We start from the raw sequence: 10,897 nt of genomic DNA on the forward strand, positions 1-10,897 counted from the left end.
GAATGTGAAATTGTATCAGCTTCGCGATTCGAAAATGTCAAAGTTTTGTGAAGGGGATGAAAATAACAAAGGTTCTGTTGCAAGCGGGTAGAGAAGGTAGACTGATCGGGTTGCACGATCCAGACCCACTTTCAATCCGCATGCCTGAAACATGGTGGGCTTGAAGCAGCATCTTGTCTTGGGCTTTAGCAATCGTGGGCTTGGATATATTTTATTATCCATAGTCACATCCCTTTTTATGGTTGGTTAGTATGAGTTCGGGGGTCTGGTGAGAGGTGTTTCGGGATCTCTCTTGGATCTCCCTTAGATCCCTTACCACCTAGAAGTGAGTTCGCCCCCCTGATTGGTCTCTGCTCTTTCTCTTGGTGGTTTGATTGGTAAAACTCTAGAAGACCGATGCTCAGGTGGCGAGAAGAAGTGATTGTCTCCGAATTCAAACAAGGCAAGGCCGACTGGTTGTGTAGTGTGGTCTACTCTTGGTTACTATGGAGGTTTGATTGTGTTGTGGTTTGGATTGGGTGTGTGAGCTTGGGATTGCAGAGATGTGCTGGATAAAGCTCAGAACTTGACTTAAAGACGCGGCTGGTTGGAACACTGGAGGTGACCGGTGGAAGGAGATGACCTATACAACCTCTCTGGACGGGTTTGGTTTGAATTGGGATCGAGAGTTGGATTCTTGGCTGCTGAAGTTGGTTTCTAGGGTGGGTTGGGGGAACTGTCGGGAGGCGGGGCAAAGAACATTGCATGGATGGACTGGTTGGTTGATTGGTGGCGCTGGGAAAGAGATGCTGCCAAAGTTGGTGGTAGTTGTTGCTGGCGGGTAGAGAAGAAGGTGGTGGGTTGTTGATCCAGATCCACTTCTCAGGTGGGTTGGTGTGGTTGGGCTCGGGATGTTTGGATTCTGGCCCGTTTAGTTGGGCCGGTTTATTAGCCTAGAGTGTAGACTTGAGCCAGGATAAGGGGTTTTTCATCAGCTATTAGTCTCCTATGTTTGAACCTAGTTTGAGCCCTGCCTAACGGGGTTTCAACGTAGTTAGTACCAGCATGGTTACTTAATTGCACCAAGATGTTGAATTGTCCACGATTCACTTGTAAATCCTCGTGATTATAAACGAGGATGCGAGTGGTACTATGAATGTAAGGATATATTATATTAATACAGGTGGGGGTCTGCCTAACCCTAGCTTAATCTTAAAAAAAAAACTTAAAGAATAATTAATGGAAAATTGGAAACTGTATGCAATTGTATTGAACGAAACTCAAAGAATAATTAACAGAAAATCAGAAACTGGATGCAAATACATTGAACTAACATTAAATAATAGTTAACGGGATCAAAAACTGAATGCAAATGCATTGATCGAAGTAACCGCAAAATATAGTGGTATTATATGTCGTAGGAATGTCTCAATAAGTATAATTTTGCATTTAAAATGGTGTTTACCCTATCTCTTTTTGCATGATTGGGCTGGCTATTCAAGTAGCTATTAAATATGATCTTCGCCTCATTGGGCATTCTCATGTACAAAACTTCTATCAAGGGGGAGTTTTTTCACTCTACAAGTTGCAAGAAATTTTGATGAGTGATCAATATAATATTCATATCCCATAGCCCTACATAGTTGCTAATATTTTTTAAAATAATATAATATAACGACACTTGTTCGTAGGACAGGTTCGAAATTAAAGCTAGTTACATATACATAACAATAAGTTTATGGGACCAATGGTTAGACTTTTTAATTTCCAAATCCAGTGAGAATCTAGCCAAAAGCCTCAACATGAGTAATATCTAAGTGATGACACAAAAGAGTAGTTTTTCCGAATGGAAAGATCACACATCCACATCCTAGGCGAGAACTTAGGCTTTCTTTGAATCGATATAGCCATAAAATTCAAACCTATGAAATAATTCCTAGTTTCCCCCATTGAGCCTTCATTAAGCCTTTCTATTGATCACCACCGCTTCCTTACCCTATCAAAACCAATAAAATAGGCCCACCTATCTGACGAGTTTGAGAAATATGATAAATAGCATAAAAGAGAAGAGAAAGACCTGTGCAAAATTAGTTAGTTGTTTCAAAAGAAAAGTTCCACCAAAAGAAACATCAAAGTTAGAATTCCCAAAAGTTGAATCAAAATGAATCAAAAAGCCAAAAAGGGCTAAGTATGGAACACAGTTCGGAAGCAAAAGAAAAAAAAAATGTTTCTCAAAGTTATCATTCTTTGTTATCCATTCTATTTTCTTCTTAACTACTATCTAATCTCTGTAACACCTAATAAAAGACCTCTAACTCAATTAGGAATAGGATTGTCTGATAGTAAGTTGTAGATGTGATCGATCGACCTTGACTCTCTTGGACGTCATTGAGATTTTGAGGAAGTGTGTGCCTACTGCACACTGGAGTAAGCGAAACTTGAGTGGAAAAATAATAAGAAAAAATTGTGTCTTGACACATACCTATAAGAACCCAACTTAAGGACGTTATCCAAAAGTGCTAGAAACGACCCTGGTTGTACATTTCATAGTTCATTGCATGCATGTTTATCCTTAGATGATTTTATTATTTTGCATATATTTGTTTAAGTTTCAAAAGAATTTGTCCTTATTCACTGCTAGTGAGATGTGTAAGATGTCTAAGATTAAATAAGGGAACAAGACCTTTGTTACTGAGTCGTTGTAGTATAGATGAAGTTTGTGAGTATCTTCTTTGGAAAACTCTCACAAGGCTATAACTTGTCTACTAGGAATTTGTAGTGTTTTTATAGCCTTGTTGCATATGGTCGATGCAATCACACTCCGCGAAACAAAAAGTACTTAGGATTATACATATTTGACCACTTATATATTTTTAATTTCTCATATTTGCTTGTCCAAAGTGTTGTTTGGGGGAGGTGTGATAAACACCCACCCTTAATAGTATTTTGTTTAGGTAAATAATTATGTGTTTAATAAAGTGAAGTAATTATAGTTTTCATGTTTTTGTAGGTTACGACCCTTAACTAACAAAATTTCAGTAAAATCAGCATTTTAGCGTGAAACTATGTTGCTTTGAGATAAAGCCCATTCAACTTGATCCAAGAAGAGCTCATTCAAAGGTCAAAGTCTAAGGAAAATGGTGAATCAAGAAGAAAAGCCCAAAAGCCCAAGACTATTAGGGTTTTGGCCCATAAGTTGCCGGTTCCTTAATGTTTAAGTAAATTAAAGTAGCTAGAGATATTTTTGTAAACATCATACATATAAAATCTCTACTAGTAGTATCTTCTATAACTAACATGGACTCTTAAATTCATCCGGGTATTTTTCTTACACATAATATCCCTTGATGAATAATTAAATCAAATACCTAGATATTTATTAATGAGGACTACTTGGTCTTTTTATGCCTTTGTAAATTCTTAGTGACGATATTGCCCTTAAATTAAAATGTTGCTTAACACTTTTGAATGGGAGTAATGGGTACTTTCATGTGGTGGTGAATTAAAAAACCAATTCCACGCCATTTTAAATTTCGAATTGTATGCCACGCCATAAATGACATTTAATTAGCAATAATAATTGGGTAATTTAATTAGATTAATTACAATAAATACACTTCTACGTCTTCCCTCATAATCTCCACCCCTAAGTTTCCCTTCTTTTGCAAGCAGTACAAAAAAAATAAGTTTTGCAACAAAAAGTAAATAGAGCCATCATTCTCTCTTCAAATTGAGTTCTCTCATTGCAACAAATTCCAGCCATTCATTTCAATCGAGGTAAAAAATCTAAATAGTTGAAATAGTGAGTACTCTAATCTAGGATGGAATTGGCGAATGAATCTTTGCCGTTATCTCTCTATTGCTTAAGAACCTCCAATCAGGTATGATTGCTTTCTTCACTTCTCAAAATCAGTCAATTTGCTTTAATGGATGAATTCTCTTAACTTCAGGATTAATTTCCATATTGGTTAATTTCTGATTGGGTACTTTAATGGTTATGGTTTTTTGAAAGGTTTGTTATGATTGAATTTTGGGTTTGTGGTTTGATATGGGTTAGTTATTCGGATTTAATTTCCGCTTATTTTCTAGTTCATCTTTAGTTTTAATTAGAAAGTGGATTAATAAATTGAAGAAATAATTCCCAATTAATTTTGGCTCACACGGTTGAGGTTGATGATACCAATGGCCACATCGACAATATGTGTTGTTTTGCAAAGCCTACCTACCAATAGATGTTGGAAAACAATATGCAAAAACAGGATTAACAATGAAATTGGAAGCTGAGGCGCGGACTAGGTCGCTCTATTTAAGGTATTATGGTCCGTTTCTTCCCGGTGCGCATGACACCACGGAACCTCCGGATACAACAGCCTCTGTAAATGTCTTGATGATCACTGCACAGCAAAAACCAAAAATGGAAGAGAGAACAAGAACTAATAGTCTACTGCCATTATCAGGGAGAGAAGTTTTTCTTCAAGAGAGGAAAGATACGAAAAACTGGTGTGTTTGGTCTGGTTGTAAAGCCTTGTTTTTATAGATTGAGAGAGTGTAACGTTCGCTCTCAACGTTTGGTCAACTCTCAACGTTACAAAATAAAAAGTAACGTTCCAAACTAAAGTGTCGGTTACGGACTTACAGCCAAAGCAAAAACGTTTTTTTTTTTTTTTTTTTTTTTTTTTTTTTGTTTGTAAACATACCAAAACGATTAAAATAACCAACAATCCCCCACTTATTTTAATAACAGAAATCAAAATAAAGAAATATGGCAGTCACTATTAGTTCCAATATATCAAGCATAGATAAAGGTGTTCAAGACTTAAACCTTTACGTAGTGAAGACTACTCAAAGTATAAGATCCATAAGTGACGAAGTCTTGAACTTCGGTCTTGTGTATACAATGAGTTATCATCACGCATAACATACTCATTGTTCTCTTTCCAAACTCGTACATTAAAGGCCCTGTGCTTCCATCCTGGATTCGTGAATGATCTAAAGAATCAACCTTCATTCTCATAGAAAGCGGCCTATACTTTCACATTCACTAGGTGAGTTCTATCAAGAGTGCTCCTGTAGCTTAGGCACTCCGTCCATAAGGACCATATAACTTCATTAAGAGTTTTCCCAGAAAAGTACAACCTCTAATCGTTCAGGATCACATACAATTTACTTATCTAAAATTCGGGACAGATAAGTATCATTGTATGTCTTATACTCAAACATTCTATGACTTGTTCTTCCCTTTGAACCTAGTTCTTGGGATCTCCAGTCCCTAGGTTGGGTTACCGTCATATACATTTATCTTACAATAGGCTTCAGTCCCATACTTCTGGCAGTAGTCCACACTTTTTCTCTGGCCAGAGCTTTAGTAAATGGATCTGCAAGATTATCACCGGATCTCACAAAATCAATAGTCACTGCACCCTTGGATATGTAATCCCGCATGCATACTATGCTTTACGATGTATCCGTCGTGATTTACCATTATAAAACTTGTTGTGGACTCTCCCGATAGCGGTGCTATCATCACAATGTATCAAGGTAGCCGGTACGGTCTATGCCAAATCGGTATGTGGTGAGTAGGTCCCAGTAACCAACCAGCCTCCTCACTTGCACTAGCCAAAGCAATCAACTCAGACTCCATAGTAGATTGTGCTATAATGGTCTATTTCTTGGACTTCCAAGATACAGCACCTCCACCAATGCAGAACACATATCCACTAGTAGCCTTAGAGTCTTCTGAAAGAGTATTCCAATCAGCATTAGTGTACCCTTCAAGAATAGCAGGAAATCTCTGATAATGAATACCCAAATTGATTGTTCTCTTTAGGTATCTCATTAACCTGCCTATTGCTTGCCAATGTTCAACACTAGGGTTACTAGTGTACCTGCACAAAACACCTACTGCATAGGCAATGTCAGGTCTTGTACAATCTGTAGCATATCTTAAACTACCAATGATACTAGCATATTCCTTCTGATTCACAGGTTCACCATTATTAATAAACAATTTAACACTTGAATCAAAAGGTGAGCAAAACAGCTTACAATCAAGTAGTTATACTTCTTTAACACTTTCCGTCAACGTAGTGTGACTGATCTAACCATATGCCATCTAATGATCTTGTAATTTTAATCCCTAAAATTACTTCTGCTTCTCCTAAGTCTTTCATATCAAAGTTAGAAGACAACAAGTCTTTGGTCTCTTTTACCGCTTGCAAATTAGACCCAAAAATAAGTAGATCATCAACATATAAGCATATTATAACACATATTCGATCATAGTACTTATAGTATATGCATTTGCCACTTTTGTTTATGTAGAAACCATTAGCAATCATAAAATTATCAAAATTTTCATGCCATTGTTTCGGTGCCTGTTTTAAACCATAAAGTGACTTCGCTAACTTGCATACCTTTTTACTATTACCTTGTTCCACATAACCTGCTGGTTGTTCCATGTAAATCTCCTCTTCTAAATCCCCGTTTAGAAAGGCTGTCTTAACATCCATCTGATGAACAACTAGATTATGAACAGCAGCAATAGATAATAATACTCTGATTGAAGTTATCCTAGTAACTAGTGAATATGTATCAAAGAAGTCAAAGTTCTCCTTTTGTCGAAAACCTTTGACAACTAGTCTGGCCTTGAACTTTTCTATTGAACCATCGGTTTTAAACTTTCTTTTTAAAACCCATTTGCTTCCTATAGTTTTACAACCAGGAGGCAAATCCACTAACTCCCAAGTCTTGTTTTCCATGAGAGAATCTATCTCACTTTGAATAGCTTCTCTCCAAAACTCAGAGTCAGAAGAGGCAAGAGCTTCTTCTATGGAGGAGGGATCTCCTTCCAAAGAAAACGTCACAAAATCAGATCCTAGATCTTTAGCGATCCTAGCTCTTTTACTTCTTCTTGGTTCAGTTACAGTGTATGTGTCCCTATCATGCAATCTAGATACATCAGAAGCAGAAACATCTTTGGTAGGGGTCTTAGAGGAAGATGCACACCCACTATTTCTAGATAAATAAGGAAAACTATCTTCTAAAAACTCGGCATCGGATGATTCAATAATAACATTACTCTTCATATCCAGAAACCTATAGGCCTTACTATTCATAGCATAGCCTAAAAAGACACACTCATAGGCCTTACTATCAAGCTTAGAGATTTTGGGGTCATGCTTCCTTACAAAGGCCAGACAACCCCATGTCCTGAAATAACTCAAGTTGGGCTTTCTATTTTTCCATAGCTCATAAGGTGTAACCTTAGTCTTAGAACTAGCAATTCTATTCAAAACATAGCATACAGTTAAAACAGCTTCATCCCATAAACTTGAGGATGCTCCAGAACTAAGCAACATATCAATAGTTAATTCTTTAAGTGTTTTGTTCTTACGTTCAGCTACTCCATTCATTTCAGGTGAATAAGGAGCTGTCGTCTCGTGAATTATACCATGTGATTGTAAGAAAAGATTAAAATCAGTAGAATCATACTCAGTACCTCTATCACTTCGAATTACTTTTATGTTTCCGTCATGCTGATTTTGAACCTCAATCACATAAGCTTTAAAAGCATTTAAAGCATCACTCTTATTCTTCAACAAATAAACATAGGTAAATTTTGAGAAATCATCAATGAAGGTAATAAAATATCTTTTACCACCTCTAGTTAGAACACCTTCAAGTTCACAAATATCAGAATGTACTAATGCTAGTAGATTTGTACTTCTCTCAACTGACTTGTGAGGTTTCTTAGTGATTTTGGCTTTGGTGCATGATCCACAGTGTACAAAATCATCATTCTTCAAGATAGGAATTAAACCCAATGTGCTCATGTTCTTAACATACTTCCTATTAATATGACAAAATCTACCATGCCAAACATTAACAGAATAAGCAATCATGTAAGCAGAAGTAGAAGTTTTATTCATGTCAGCAACATTCAATTTAAACATCCCATTACATGCATATCCCTTGCCAACAAAATTCGGACTTAGTGATCACATACCGATCACTACCTATCACTTTTGCTGAAAACCGGCTTTGTTCAAAATAAAACCGAAACTAAATTCTTCCTAATATCGGTGTATGAAGAACATCCTTCAAAACCGTTTCTTCCCAGAAGTAAACACCAACTCCACATCACTAGAACCTACAACCTTGATAGTATGGTTGTCGCCTAATAGAACTTCCTGGTTCACAGTTGTAGTATAACTCTTGAACCAGTTTCTATCAAAACAGACATGCCTAGAAGCACCAGTATCAGCCCACCATCCCCTCGAGACATTGACAGAATTGACTTCAGTTATCATTGCCACAAAAAGTGTCCTCGGTGACATTAGCCTCATTTATGTTTTGCGATTACGAGCATAATGTTTTTTTTTTTGCATGTATAACATACAACTCGGTCATGTCTCCATGGTGGCCTTTGGTTCATATTAACACGGTTCGTTTTTATGTGGAGCTTTCTTGTTATTATTCGGTTTGTTCTTCATTGCCTTTTATTAGGTTTGATTAGAATTGGTTTTATTAGCATCTTGATTTATGATATTAACTTTAGCCTTGGTAGATGACATAGCCACTTCCTCATTGTGGTCCTTTTGGGGATTCTTCTTCAATCCGAGTCTCATAATGAGACTCTCCATCGAAAAACTCCTTGGATTTATGTCTAAGAATGTTTCTAAAATCCTTCCATGAGGGAGGAAGCTTATCAATGACGACGCAACTTGAAATTGCTCGTCAATCTTCATTCCCTCGAGAAAGTATTTCATGAACAATTATTTGTAGGTCGTGACACCGAAGTCACAACCGAATTTGTCATCTTCCATCCGGAATTTAAGGTAACGACTTACAGTACTTTTTCGAGCCAGCCTCCTCAGTGTCATATTTCTTCTGCAGAGCATCCCACACATCAGAAGCAATTGGAAGATAGCAGTACAGGTTGTACAAGTCGTCAGTAAGTGCATTCAGGATATAGTTCTTGCACTTGAAATCCTCAGCATTCCATTTGTTGACAGCAACAGTAAGAGCAGGTTCCAACAGATCTTCCGTCGTAGGTCGTTTCTCTGTCAGAACATTATCAACCTTCACCAAGGTCAGATAAAATGTCATCTTTGCTTTCCACCGTTTGAAGTTTTGACCGGCAAACTTGAAAGGGCGATTATTGTTGTTTTCGTTTTTGAACTGGCTTCCTTCCTCGTGTTCCATTGTTAAACAGACAAACACTACCTTAAAATTGTTGGAAAACAATCTGCAAAAACAGGATTAACAATGAAATTGGAAGCTGAGGCGCGGACTAGGTCGCTCTATTTAAGGTATTGCGGGTCTGTTCCTCCTGGTGCAGGCAGACGCGGAACCTCCAGGATACAACAACCTCTGTAAATGTCTTGATGATCACTGCACAGCAAAAACCAAAAATGGAAGAGAGAACAAGAATTAATAGTCTACTGCCATTATCAGGGAGAGAAGTTTTTCTTCAAGAGAGGAAAGATACGAAAAACTGGTGTGTTTGGTATGTTTGTAAAGCCTTGTTTTATAGGGATCGAGAGAGTGTAACGTTAAGCTCTCAACGTTTGGTCAACTCTCAACATTACAAAATAAAAAGTAACGTTCCAAACTAAAGTGTCGGTTATGGACTTACAGCCAAAGCAAAAACGTTTTCTTTTCTTTTTTTTTTTTGTTTGTAAACATACCAAAACGATTAAAATAACCAACAATAGATGCTGACTTGCTTCCTCCAAAGATCCATGGTTACAAAACTCCTTTTAGACTTCTTGCTACTGCCATGCGTTCTCGACTGACAAATGCAGAGATGACCAACATACGGAAGCTTGCGAAGTCACTTATTTCTCATTTTTCCCTTGCTATTGTTCACTGTCATGTACACTTACTGCCATGTTTACTACAGCTCTTTTTGTTTGACATATTCTGGCTGTTGCCCTCTAATCATTAATAATCCATTTTTTTGCAATTGATATACACGATCATTGTACAGAAAATCAAATAGATATATTTTTCCTGTCCTGACAAAGTTTTTATATGGTCACAAGATGTGCCGCGATCAACACCTATTTAGTTCTTCCCTCTGACTTCCCTATGTTTGGCTACAAGCTCTTTCCCAAATTCTAGATTATTAACTGTAGGGGATATTATAGGGGTTGGACTAGCAATAAGACCATTCAAAAGTGCGTTTTTTGAAGCAACAACGATTCCATTACGAAACGTCGTCATCATCGCAAAAGCAGTTGCGACAAGGCCAACTAAGTCCCAATTAACGACTTTCCTTCCCACGAATGTGAACCAATGCCAGCGCACCATGTGTCCATTATAACAACACAATGAGGAGCATTCTTGAGCACAACCTAAACACCCCCAGTAATGTTTTTACTCCAGATGCTTCTTTTGATCAAGTTGTTAGCAATACCACATGCCGCGCCAACTGCTAGTCCCACCCCCGTAAAATGTTTCCTTGTGATATTTAGATTCTCTATTTCAATTTTTATTCTTTACGTAGCATTTCATTATTTCAATATATATTGTTTTATATTGTTTTGGTTTATGCGATTTAGAAGTTAAGCTAGAAGTTAATTGGATTACGTCTTTTAATATTTGAAGACATCAAGTATGTCTAGCATGTAGGCATGTATGAGAAGAAAACTTCTCTGGTGATCCAATTGCCAAGGCATGAACAAGGTTACAACCTCAGGAAACAATCACATAGACAACCATGGTTAAACCAAATGGGGGCTCCATTCCAAGAATGTTTCTGATTTTGTTAAGTAATAATGTCATTGCAATGGGCATATTTTGTTTTGCATTAAGTTTTACTTACTGTGTTCTTCACTTATTTCAAGTCCTTGTGATAGTATTCTTTGAGCATTTACATTATATTTTAATACAACTATACTTTCCAAGCGTAAAC

Source organism: Coptis chinensis, chromosome 5 (assembly GCF_015680905.1).
Source record: "Coptis chinensis isolate HL-2020 chromosome 5, ASM1568090v1, whole genome shotgun sequence".
Classification (NCBI taxonomy): Eukaryota; Viridiplantae; Streptophyta; class Magnoliopsida; order Ranunculales; family Ranunculaceae; genus Coptis; species Coptis chinensis.